Below are 10,660 nucleotides of genomic sequence, written 5' to 3' on the forward strand. Positions count from 1 at the left end.
CATCAACCAGAGACTTTATAAATCCAAAATTTTCATCGAGCAGTATTTTTAGCGTTGGGAAACCATTTCCTCATTAGATCCGTGAAGAATAATCGAAAGCTTTTATATATTCCTATATAAAAATGAATAAAAAGCGATTAAAATACACAATGCCTTATTTTTGAATATGAACTTTGTATTACGTAAGAAGAAATCTGATACGAGACTATTTACACATTTTTGAATAAATATATATGAATAAATATATAATAAATAACTAGACAGCTGATCAACGATATCGCAGACCAACACATGCGACATTTTACATTTGCAGACTCGACATTCAGCTGATTTCAGCCTTGCAGAAACACATCTCTCTCTCTTTCTCTCTCTCTCACACACAAACAAGAAATATTATTATTACACTCCAGTTTAACATAAATATTACGACACGCATGTATACACCGCGGCGGCTAACGGATAAGCTGTCTCTGATGTAAATTACGATATAAATCTTGCTTCTCTTCGCTTCGATGCAAATGCAATATTAAAAATTAACGTTTCGACAAAATCCCGAAAGAAGAGATGTCATAGTTTTTGGTGGCGCGATAACAGCAACGAGCGCGAGTGGCCATGTATGTTTTTAAGCTTTCACACGTGTGCGGTGCGCGCAAAATAGACGCGGTGATGAGAATGAAAATTCACACAAATAAAATCTCGCAATCAGCAGCTTGATACGTCGCCAGAGATACGCCATATCCTCGGCGCATGTGATATATTTAACATGTATAATATCTCGAATAACGAGATGCGCATCACATCGAGAGATAAATGATCAGAAATAAACGAGATTCGCCGGAAGCTGGACACGATGATATATCTTTGAGTATACGGCAACATGTTTAATTATTTTCTTTTTTTAGAATGTTAATAAGCGCAGAATTACAAGCTTGTGATATCACACAGACCAGAAGACATATACAGTGCGCTAGGAAACCGGGATCGATTGCGACAAGAGCTCGTTGTAACATTAGCGATAATTCGAGCTCCTTGGTATACGGCGAGGAAGAAGATTGGATTACGTTCTCTGTAACAGACCGAGGTAAATCCCTCTTACAAAAGATGGAAACTCTGATATGTGTGTGTACGCGCTATATATCTTTAAATAACATCTGCTTTTAGCATAATACACAGCGAGATTCTGCATTTGCTACCGTTGTAAAAAATTACTTTTAGGTTAATTGGAATCGTGTGAAAATTGAAACGGATCAGACCGCTGTTTATTATAATACGTTGTCGTTTGACCGTGTACGACTGAAATTGTTACAGGCGACACAATAAGGAGCTAAACCGGTTTTAGTTTGTGTCAGCTATGTCTTTATCCTCTATTAGATAGAAAGCTCGCTTGTGCAATATCTCGTGAAACGGACCGGCTACTATGTCGAAATGCAATACATAGCTAGACAAACAATAGCGACGAATATTATTCAAATAGTGTACGTTCTACTATGAAGTCGATTACTCGTTTTGATACCTCTGCACGGAACTGTACGTACTGTGTTTATGCATCGTTGGAGAAAGTTTAAAGGCATTGTATCGACAAAGAGAAAAGGTATTTATCAATAAAATTCATTTATCTTGGTATTTTCTTCTTTCTTTCTATTAAAATGAAAATTGGCGCATAAGCGTTGAATTACATTTACGCTGAGACCCTGTAGAAATATTAATTTATATACATACCTTTTAAATGAATATTTAATACCATTTAATTTATTTGTGAGTGTACTATGTAAAAACTGAAAGGAAAATCGCGTTCAAAATACGATTATAGCGAAATTGCTGAGAACACCGTTCGCTCTACTCCGAGAGCTTCTGTTCCATTGCTATTAACTCCGAATTATCTCCGAAGAGTCACTCTCTCTCTCTCTCTCTCTCTCTCTCGCACGTGCGCACACGCTCGTCGCGTCGATCGTTCCGAAACGCTTCCGAGGGGAAGCGTAATTCGATTTCGCGTCCTAAATTTACAAGCAAGCGCATGTGTCCCCGCTGACTGCGCATCCCATTCCGATTGCCGATTCGTCGTATCGTTCGTTGTCGATCGTCCGTTCCGTTTCATTCGTGTTTTTCGCGCTTGTCGCCCGTGACGTCAAAGAGAGACCCAATTTTCGAGTTGTTATCGGAGAATGGACCGCTCTTCGTCAAAGTGGTTTTATGAGCGAATGTAACGGAAAGAAAGTTGTCGCCACTGAGAGCAAATGAGGAATATCGCGAAGCGTATCGCGCGCGACCTAGTATGCGGCGAATTCCAGGCGCAAGAACTTTCCTGTTGCTCGTTGTCTTATTTTCTCTCTACGTCTCTAACTCGTCTCGATTCCGAGTCGGACGGTAGGTATGGAATACGTTTTGCGTTATGTATGCCAGAAAGTCTTTGTCCCGGCCGACGGCAAGTTCCGCAGAAATCGCACGAACGGTTATTTGAAACTTATTCTCCGCAGAGTCGAGTAAGAGAGAAGAAGCACTCTCTTCCGAGTTCAAACGACGATGTTGTTTCGGAGTTGACTCGGGACGAAGTTGAACAAACATCAGAGAAATTTGAAGAACACGAAAGAGGGTTAATTCGGCGTTCTATAAGCGATCGCACTTATTGTAGCGTGTACAGCGAGATTTCCTCGTAAACTTTTGTTATAATTGTAATAATATCGCAGTTACCACAACACACCACAATTCCTCATTTACTTCTTCCTATTGTGATAAACTAAATGGCGAAAGTTAAGAAATCGTAACTTTAGAATTTCAGCAAGGCAAATTTGAAAGACGAGACAATTTGTAGAAAATTGCTTGTTTATTTTTGTGTACGACAGTTGAATTTATATAGAAAATTGTTGTTTGTACATACCGGATAAATATAAATAACGGCGAGTTATCAGCGGGGGTAATTTCGAAAATGTATGGCAGTCGTGTTTTGCAGCTTTAATCCCACGAAAATTCGCGATTGCCACGACAGTTCTGCCGCAAGTTTTTTCATATATATATATACATATTAAAGCTTCCGGAGTTCTCTATAAATAATCATTAACCTCCGGCGCCATATTGCGCGCTTCGTTACTGTAGAAATGAAAATGCTTTGCGTATATAATGCGTAGAAATATGGAAGCTCGTTCGAGAAACGGAGACTGAAAATTGAAATAATAATAGTTCCGTTTTCTTGCCCTCGTAGAACCGACATTTTCATTTTATTTTTAATGAGAAAGCACTGAAAAATACACTTCGGGATCTATCGCATATATTAAACACACGCGTATTTTTTTTTTTTTATTATTATTACATGTAAGAGAATATTAATTATTTCTCTTACCGTTTAGAAATATATAACTACTTGCTTTAATTTATTATCTTTATTACCGTATCATCTCTGTGTGTCCATATAATTTTCCTTGATGTAATAACACTTCGCAGAAACACAGCTGAATCGTGCTAACGTTTATTTGGAGGTCGGAATATTATTATCGTAATGAGAAAATCGTTATTATTGCGCCACGGGTTATGGCAATGAGAACGTAACACAAAGCTGCTGCGGTACAACAGTCAGAAATTATTCATGACAAGCTTTACATTCCTATTGATATATAGACGAAAAGGGTAATGTAATCTACATTACACCCTCTTTTAAACATGTTTATAACGCACTCGACGAAATGAAAGAATTCTTCGGAATGGACGTTTGTAATCGTCAAACACGTTGAAACAAAAGATGTTGTGCGTGAGACAGATCGCGCGTATAATATTTGTAAATTGACAGTATCAATTATCGAGATATCTGATATATATAATAATGACAACACAATATAAGCCATTGTTGTTATTACAATAAATAAATTTTTACACACCACTCTAAAAAGGAGAAAAACGAAACAATGTGGTTCGCATCACGTCGATGACGTTCGCAATTAAACTGGAGATCAATTTCAAGTCCGAGAGGATAGTCACACAAATTGATCTAACACGTGAGCGCATGCGCCCCATATCAAATTGGTAACACGAGAGAAACGTGTGCGCGTGATATCAGCCAGTGTCAATCAACGTTTTCATTCACATTGTCAGCTGTCGTAGACTTCGATTCAACGAAATATTCGAATATACCGGCAAAGCTGAAGAACCACTGACAGATACGATCGTATCTCTTGATAATCTACGCATTTATTCATTCACCGAGAAACAGCCGTATCAAATTCGCGGCGCTGAACTGCGTTAGAATCGACTGATAAATTAATCAAAAATAGAGCGCGAGATTAAATCATCTGGCGCGTGCGTCACGATATATCATCGCGATATGTCAGAACAAGCAATTCCAAGTTTTACTTTATTATTCGCTCAAAAGATAAAGCAGAAAAAAGTTGCAGATATAAATGCAAAAGTGTCAAGATCCATTTTAGTTTGCTTGAATTTATTTGAAAGTACAGATAAGTATTATTATATCGCGATAACTGTGTCTGGCGACTCTGTTAACAAGATAGCCATTAACTCGAGAGATGTCTCGAGCAATGACAACGCGTTATCGTCGTTATCGATGCAGCCGGTAGTAACATGCATGCACTATCGGCGGCTGTGCACGATCAGTGCTTTAACACAACAGGTGGTACTGAGACTGGCAATTGATCGAAGGAACTAGTAATTAATGTAACGTATAACTCGCTTTATCTCAAACATGTCCCAAGTAATAAATCAAGAGACACATCGTCTTCCTTGCATATACGTGTGCATTCGAACATGACCTGTTTCAGTTACTGTCGTTCTATATTTTGCTTGAACGTAACGACGATATATTTTATAAAAAGAAGTAAATCAACTTAATTATATCAATCAGACAAAATACGCTCAAAAAATTAGTTCAACACTTTTCAAGTTTACAAAAAAAGACACTTTGCGTTTATAATTGATGTTTAAAGCTTTAAAATATTTGACAACAATAAAATTTGTCGACAATGAAATATTTTTGTCCACCTAGTTTAACACAAAAGAATGAAGATTGTGTGGATGTGAGTGTTAAAACGTTTCATTAATTAAATTGTAAAACTAAATGAATAAAAATACCCTCTTGTATATTTTAAAACGAGATCGCGCTCGGCTATAATATAAAAATGACAAAAACAACAGCTAATGATAATACAGTAGAACGTACGCGTTAGTAGAAATCTTCTCATCGCATGTCTTAATTAATATCCTATTATAAATTCTGGGTTAAAACATCTATAGCACTCAGCGAATAAAATCGGTAGCATTCGCAAAGCGATGCCGCAATAAAACCGAGTCGCAATAAAACCCGTTCTTTTATATATTTTTTTTACACCTTCCTTTAAAAATCTGTATAAAGCATTCTCAAATCCCTCGCCCTGCTAACACAATTACGCAGTAAACCTTTACGATAGCTCTAGAAAAGAATAGAATAATTCGAAAAAACAATCTCTAAAGATATATCTAAAAAACGGAACGTAAAACCGCATCGAAACGCGATCACGAATTGGCAGTTCGTCCTTTTCCTCGGTCGCACCTCTAGAGTCCGCGATCGACACTGCCGCTCGTCTAGCGGAAAAACGGATTTCCCGCGGGAGCATTATCATTTTAGCTGGCGGGGATTGCGGTGGCGGTCGTGTGCCGATTATCGATTCGAGCCGCTCGTCAAGTAATCAACAGTCGAGATTCGGTCGCGCTTCTTCTCGGCTGTCTGCACCTCGTTTTCCTTATCCCCATCGTGAGAGAGGTTTCCGGAGTAGGAGAAAAAACGTCCACTAACGAAAGTAAATTTTCACGACCAACCACTTTCCGCCGGTGCCTGATGGATATTTTATCCGCGAACTTTTGCCCTGCACAAGGAGGCCCAGATTTTACGTTAAATCCTAACAGACTGAATTTGCTTTTAGTTTTAAAAGCAAAAAAGATTAAGCTTCTCTCTTTCTCTCTTCTTCAATAAATATTTAGATATAATTAGATTGCTAAACGTCTTGTTTTAATTTGTTTATTTGTTTTTTTTTTTTCAGATAAATTCATCGCGTCAACAATTCCACAACTCTTGAAATTGCGCGTTTCTGAAATTAATTGCCTTTGTGAAATTGCTGCTCAAAGGCGGATGGCTATCTCGCTTTCAACGCCCGAGGAAAATTGGCATTCTAGCGTCACACTTTACGTACATATTGCGCTCGCATATACTCAGTCTTAACAACCCTTCTTGCAACACAACGCGATATTAGGATCGATTAACGAACAAGACTCAAAGTGTCTCGGGTATCTTGTACGTACGGCGCATGTGCTTTTAGTGATGCGAGCGCAACGCGTTTTAAAACGTTTTAAAACCTTGTTTTAATAAGAACTGCCGACAAAGTCGTTTAAAAATTGTATCTGTTGCACAAAGTAGAAAAAAAATATTAAAAGATGTTTTATTTATTTTATATCGTAAGAAAAATTCAAGATTCACTGCTCTTTTTACTCAATAAAACCTGGATGAAGAAAATGGAGATGAATGAAATGATAAAACGTCTCTACCTCCGCATGCATTTAATGACTCCATCAAGAAACGTGAACTTCTAAAGTAAGAAAAGAATCATTTGTTCTCATTCACGGCAGATTCTCGGGTTTTAAAAAAGAATTGCGCGAGTAAAGACGAGGAAGACGGGGTGGACTGTACACAAACGGTCGCAGCTCGCGACACTCCATTATGCAACGTAATGTCAGCAGATGTTGCATAATGCAGCGTCGGAAGGAAACAAGATGAAGATCGGAAGAAGAAGCGATTATTAATTCACGCTTTATCGTCGCTTTCCGCGCTCTTCGGAATAGTAAAATAACGGGAAGAAACGGGAGTAAGAAAGGGAATAAATGTTAAGTCGGACAAACACGCGCAGGGGCTAAAAAGAAAGTCCATAGAGTCGCCCGCGTCTTCACCGTTACAAAAGCCAGAAATAGGATGCGATCTCAGTGATAAATGGATTTTAATCAAACGCGTTCCACCAGGAATAGGAGCGCGCGTGTTATTACGGCTTCGCGCACGCGCGTTGTGCATTAACGATGAACTTAATTAGGTCATCGCTATTTGTTTGCGCGCGATCGAAAGCAGTTTCGTCACAGTCTCTCCTTCGGGAGAATCGATCGCGCCTGAAAATTTATCAGAACCGCCAGGATGACGAACGGCCGTCGGCGACGAGGGAAAGAACTGGGTCGCGTGTGCATCCCGATTTTCCTATAAAACGTGCGCAATTCAACTACCCTCGCCGATAAAACGCGATGAAAACGATTTATTTTCATATCGGCGGAAAAACTTTCGCAAGGTTTTCACTGAGGTTTTTTGCGGAGCCTACACATCGCAGAGCGCTAAGTTGCGATTTGTGCAACTTTTACAGTAACTGTGTTTCGTCGCAAAAGCATATCCGTCGTTTTTGTGTCTCATAAATATTTCGTTGAATTATTCACGAGAAAAAAATATAATACAAGTTGCGATACAGTTACTTGTGAAAAAAAAAATTCTTAAAAAATTAAACCTTTTTGAAACGCGCGAAAAGGAAGTCTTTAGCATAAACAAGCAACTTCACGTAGAAAAGACTAAATGCACTCTTCGCGCACTTTTGCATTTTATGGAGTTTATCTAACAGCTCGGAAAATTTTCTGAAACGAGATTTATCTCTCAAACGAAATAAATACGAGAGATTAAAATTATATACAGACCATTTTTCCGTGAATCGCACGAATTATTGCACGATATCTTTCATGGAAAATGTAACGTTGGCAAACTGTGCGTTCGCAGTTTTATCGCGAAGATATTTAGGGCAACGATAAGTCACGGCATGTTAAAAACGTTTCTTTCAACAATGGCAAACTTGGCGAACTTGCATGATTTTTTAAATCACCTGGCGTTTTTAACGGATAAAGGGATATATTATTCGTGGTTACATATTGCCGGTTACATATTGCCATTTTAATGCAAAAATTGCGATTTTCCATCTTTTTAATGTTTCCAGCATAAATATAAAACGATCCAAAAACAGCAATAGGTAATACTATTTTTTATCGAGTCACATCTTGCCCGCGAGAGATGATGTCGCGGTTTACTGTGGGTCGTGTCACATAAGTATATATATACACGTATATTTCTCATTAAGCCGTCGAAGTAGCAAGCGTAATTACGGGAGTAAATCCCTGCTGGTAGTTATTCTGCCGGTATGCCACCCATTAATCGGCGGATAATTACGCGCGAACCTCATCAAAGTCGCCTTGCGAGTGAGCTTCGTCTCTCGACTTTCGTGTCGCCGGCACGAATCGATTTATGCCGTTTTGTCAGCCGACAGTTCCGTGCTGTCTGCATTTGACACGTGTATCTCACCGATTGAGGGATCATCTCCGTTGACTCGAACACGGTGGAGCCGTTTAATTGGACCGTTTTGTGCTTGCGCTCAAGTATAAAAAAAAACATACGTACCTACGCGTGCGATTTATAATGAGCATATTACATTACTATTCCGAACTCTCGCGTTTTGTTCGTCACTGAATAAATGCTGACACGGTTAAAAAGAATTGTTTTAATTTTGACGGATATACAGTTGAGAAAATAATAAATTAAGAATTTGACAACGCGTTTTGAGATTCCTCAAAACAAAATGTCTCTTTCAATTATCTCTTATCATTTTTATTATTTGATGACTTTAATTACAAGTAAATGTAATAACGAATATAAAAAGTTACGATAAATGTATACGGGCGTATTCCAGATGGTCTCCGAGATAAAGCGCCAACTTTGGAATATACCGTATGACGAGAGAAAGTTAATTGCACGGGAATGTTCATGATGCCGCGATTCTGAATTAATTTAAAACTTTACTATTCTCCATTTATTTCCGTGCTATACTCAAAGTGTCCGTGTAACAGGTATAAAGGGGAACTTTCTGAACATTTTATAGCCGGTCGTGACCGTCGACCATGTTAATTACGCGTCGAAAGGTGCCGCCGTCGTCTCTTCAAGACCGTCGCATCGCTGAGCTTCCGCGAAAAAAAGTAAGAGCGTCTAAGTGAAAAAAGTTTAAAGGCGATCGAGGATATAGTCCCGGGGTGTGGTACGAGAGACTTTGTTGACTTTAATTGGATCGTTCTTCTTCTTGTCAAGAATTACACGTGGAAATTGCGCGCAGTCCCGTACGCGCGCAGTGCTTTGCGTGTAAATATAAACGAGCTTGGCTTTTCGCCTTGCGTTTATATTCGCGAGACGCGAAGTTCCAAGATGACACACACGGAGAGGAACGACTAATTAAGCAGAGCGGCTCAAAGAGTGTCGAGACAGAGAGAGAGTCTTTGCGCGGGATGTGTACCTTCGCAAAATCGAGTAATAAGTAAAGTGCATGAGGCAGTTTGTAAATTCCTTCATGTATATTTATACATGTTAGTTTATTCAGCACTCGGCATTTTTTCAGCACTCTCTCTCTCTCTCTTTTATGTAGGAAAACGAAGTTTAATTAATTCTAATAATAGCCAATTAAAATAATAATTCTTCTGTTTGAGATGTGGTTTATAAGTTTTTGTGAGGAAACTAATATTAATATTTTTTTTTTTCATAAATAAACTCGCGCTTTTCTATCTTTTCTCATCTTGTGCTTACTTTCTACGATACAGAAATTTCAATCTTCGAACAACAACTCTAACGAATTCCGTTACCCAAATCAATTATGTACTTCGACTTAGCAGCGGGTACTTTCTGGAGCGAAGAAATTAATGATGCATCCCGACGGTCGAAATTATCCGACGAGAGGAAATGCTCGCGAGTCACGTGACTCGCGGCTGATAAAACTCCTTCACTTTAGGAGATCGCGCGAACCGCGATGAAAAAAAGATGAACCGCAATATCCGACTCTAATATCCCGAAATGGAATAACGCTTTTATGTTCTGTCGTCGTATATTGTTTCTAGAGAACAGATTTCACAGAACAGGTCGTTGCTGTGAGGGATACGTATAGCGCACATGCGGTAAAGGGAGAAAAAGGGAGAACAACAAACATCCGAGGTTGACGAGAGAGCTAGTCTTTCGTTCATCGCGCGCGAAGAACACATCTAACGTCGTTATTTTGTCGTACGTGACACACACCGCATGTGAAACAATAGTTTATTTCCACGCGGCGACGCGAAACGACGTAAACTTCAGAGCATTGCGCGATAATACGTGCACGCGTGATGGATTAGATTAAACTCGAGTTTCAGCGGGTGATACACATACATACATAATAACTTTGTGTATTTATCTGGTCATCAAAACATGGAAAATGCATGTTTGCAGAGCCGCTTTTCGTTCATATTGCAATTAAATATTCATTAACATAAATAGCTTCTATAACACCAAATGAAATATTCACGGTGTAACATTACGACGAGAGATTGACCGCATGCAAGTCTCTCTTTTTCTCTTTCTCTCTTTTCTAATAAACGGTAAAAGTTTCAGCTCTGGTGGACTTGAAAATTTTATACCGCCACTAAACAATCTCTCTTTTTCTCTCGAGATTCGACAAGCGTTCCAGTTTCCGCAAGCAATGCGCTGTTTTAATAGTTTCTGTCAACTTCGTTTCTCGCCGCACGAGCGGATATAGTACGTTTGTGTTTTCGTTTGTATTTGGCAAAAGCGGATTTTATTTATTTTCTACTTTTTCCGAAGAGA

The 10,660-nt window shown here is 38.9% G+C and overlaps 1 long non-coding RNA gene across 1 annotated transcript; it reads left to right on the forward strand.

The window, feature by feature from the left end:
- Nucleotides 1–778: 778 nt before the first annotated feature.
- On the forward strand, nucleotides 779–6,293 carry LOC109854190. Its single transcript, XR_002250196.1, has 3 exons — nucleotides 779–1,081; nucleotides 1,216–1,591; nucleotides 6,015–6,293. It is a non-coding gene; the product is annotated as an uncharacterized LOC109854190 (long non-coding RNA).
- Nucleotides 6,294–10,660: the final 4,367 nt, after the last annotated feature.

Source organism: Pseudomyrmex gracilis, unplaced genomic scaffold (genome assembly GCF_002006095.1).
Source record: "Pseudomyrmex gracilis isolate BER0280 unplaced genomic scaffold, ASM200609v1 scaffold_60, whole genome shotgun sequence".
NCBI lineage: Eukaryota > Metazoa > Arthropoda > Insecta > Hymenoptera > Formicidae > Pseudomyrmex > Pseudomyrmex gracilis.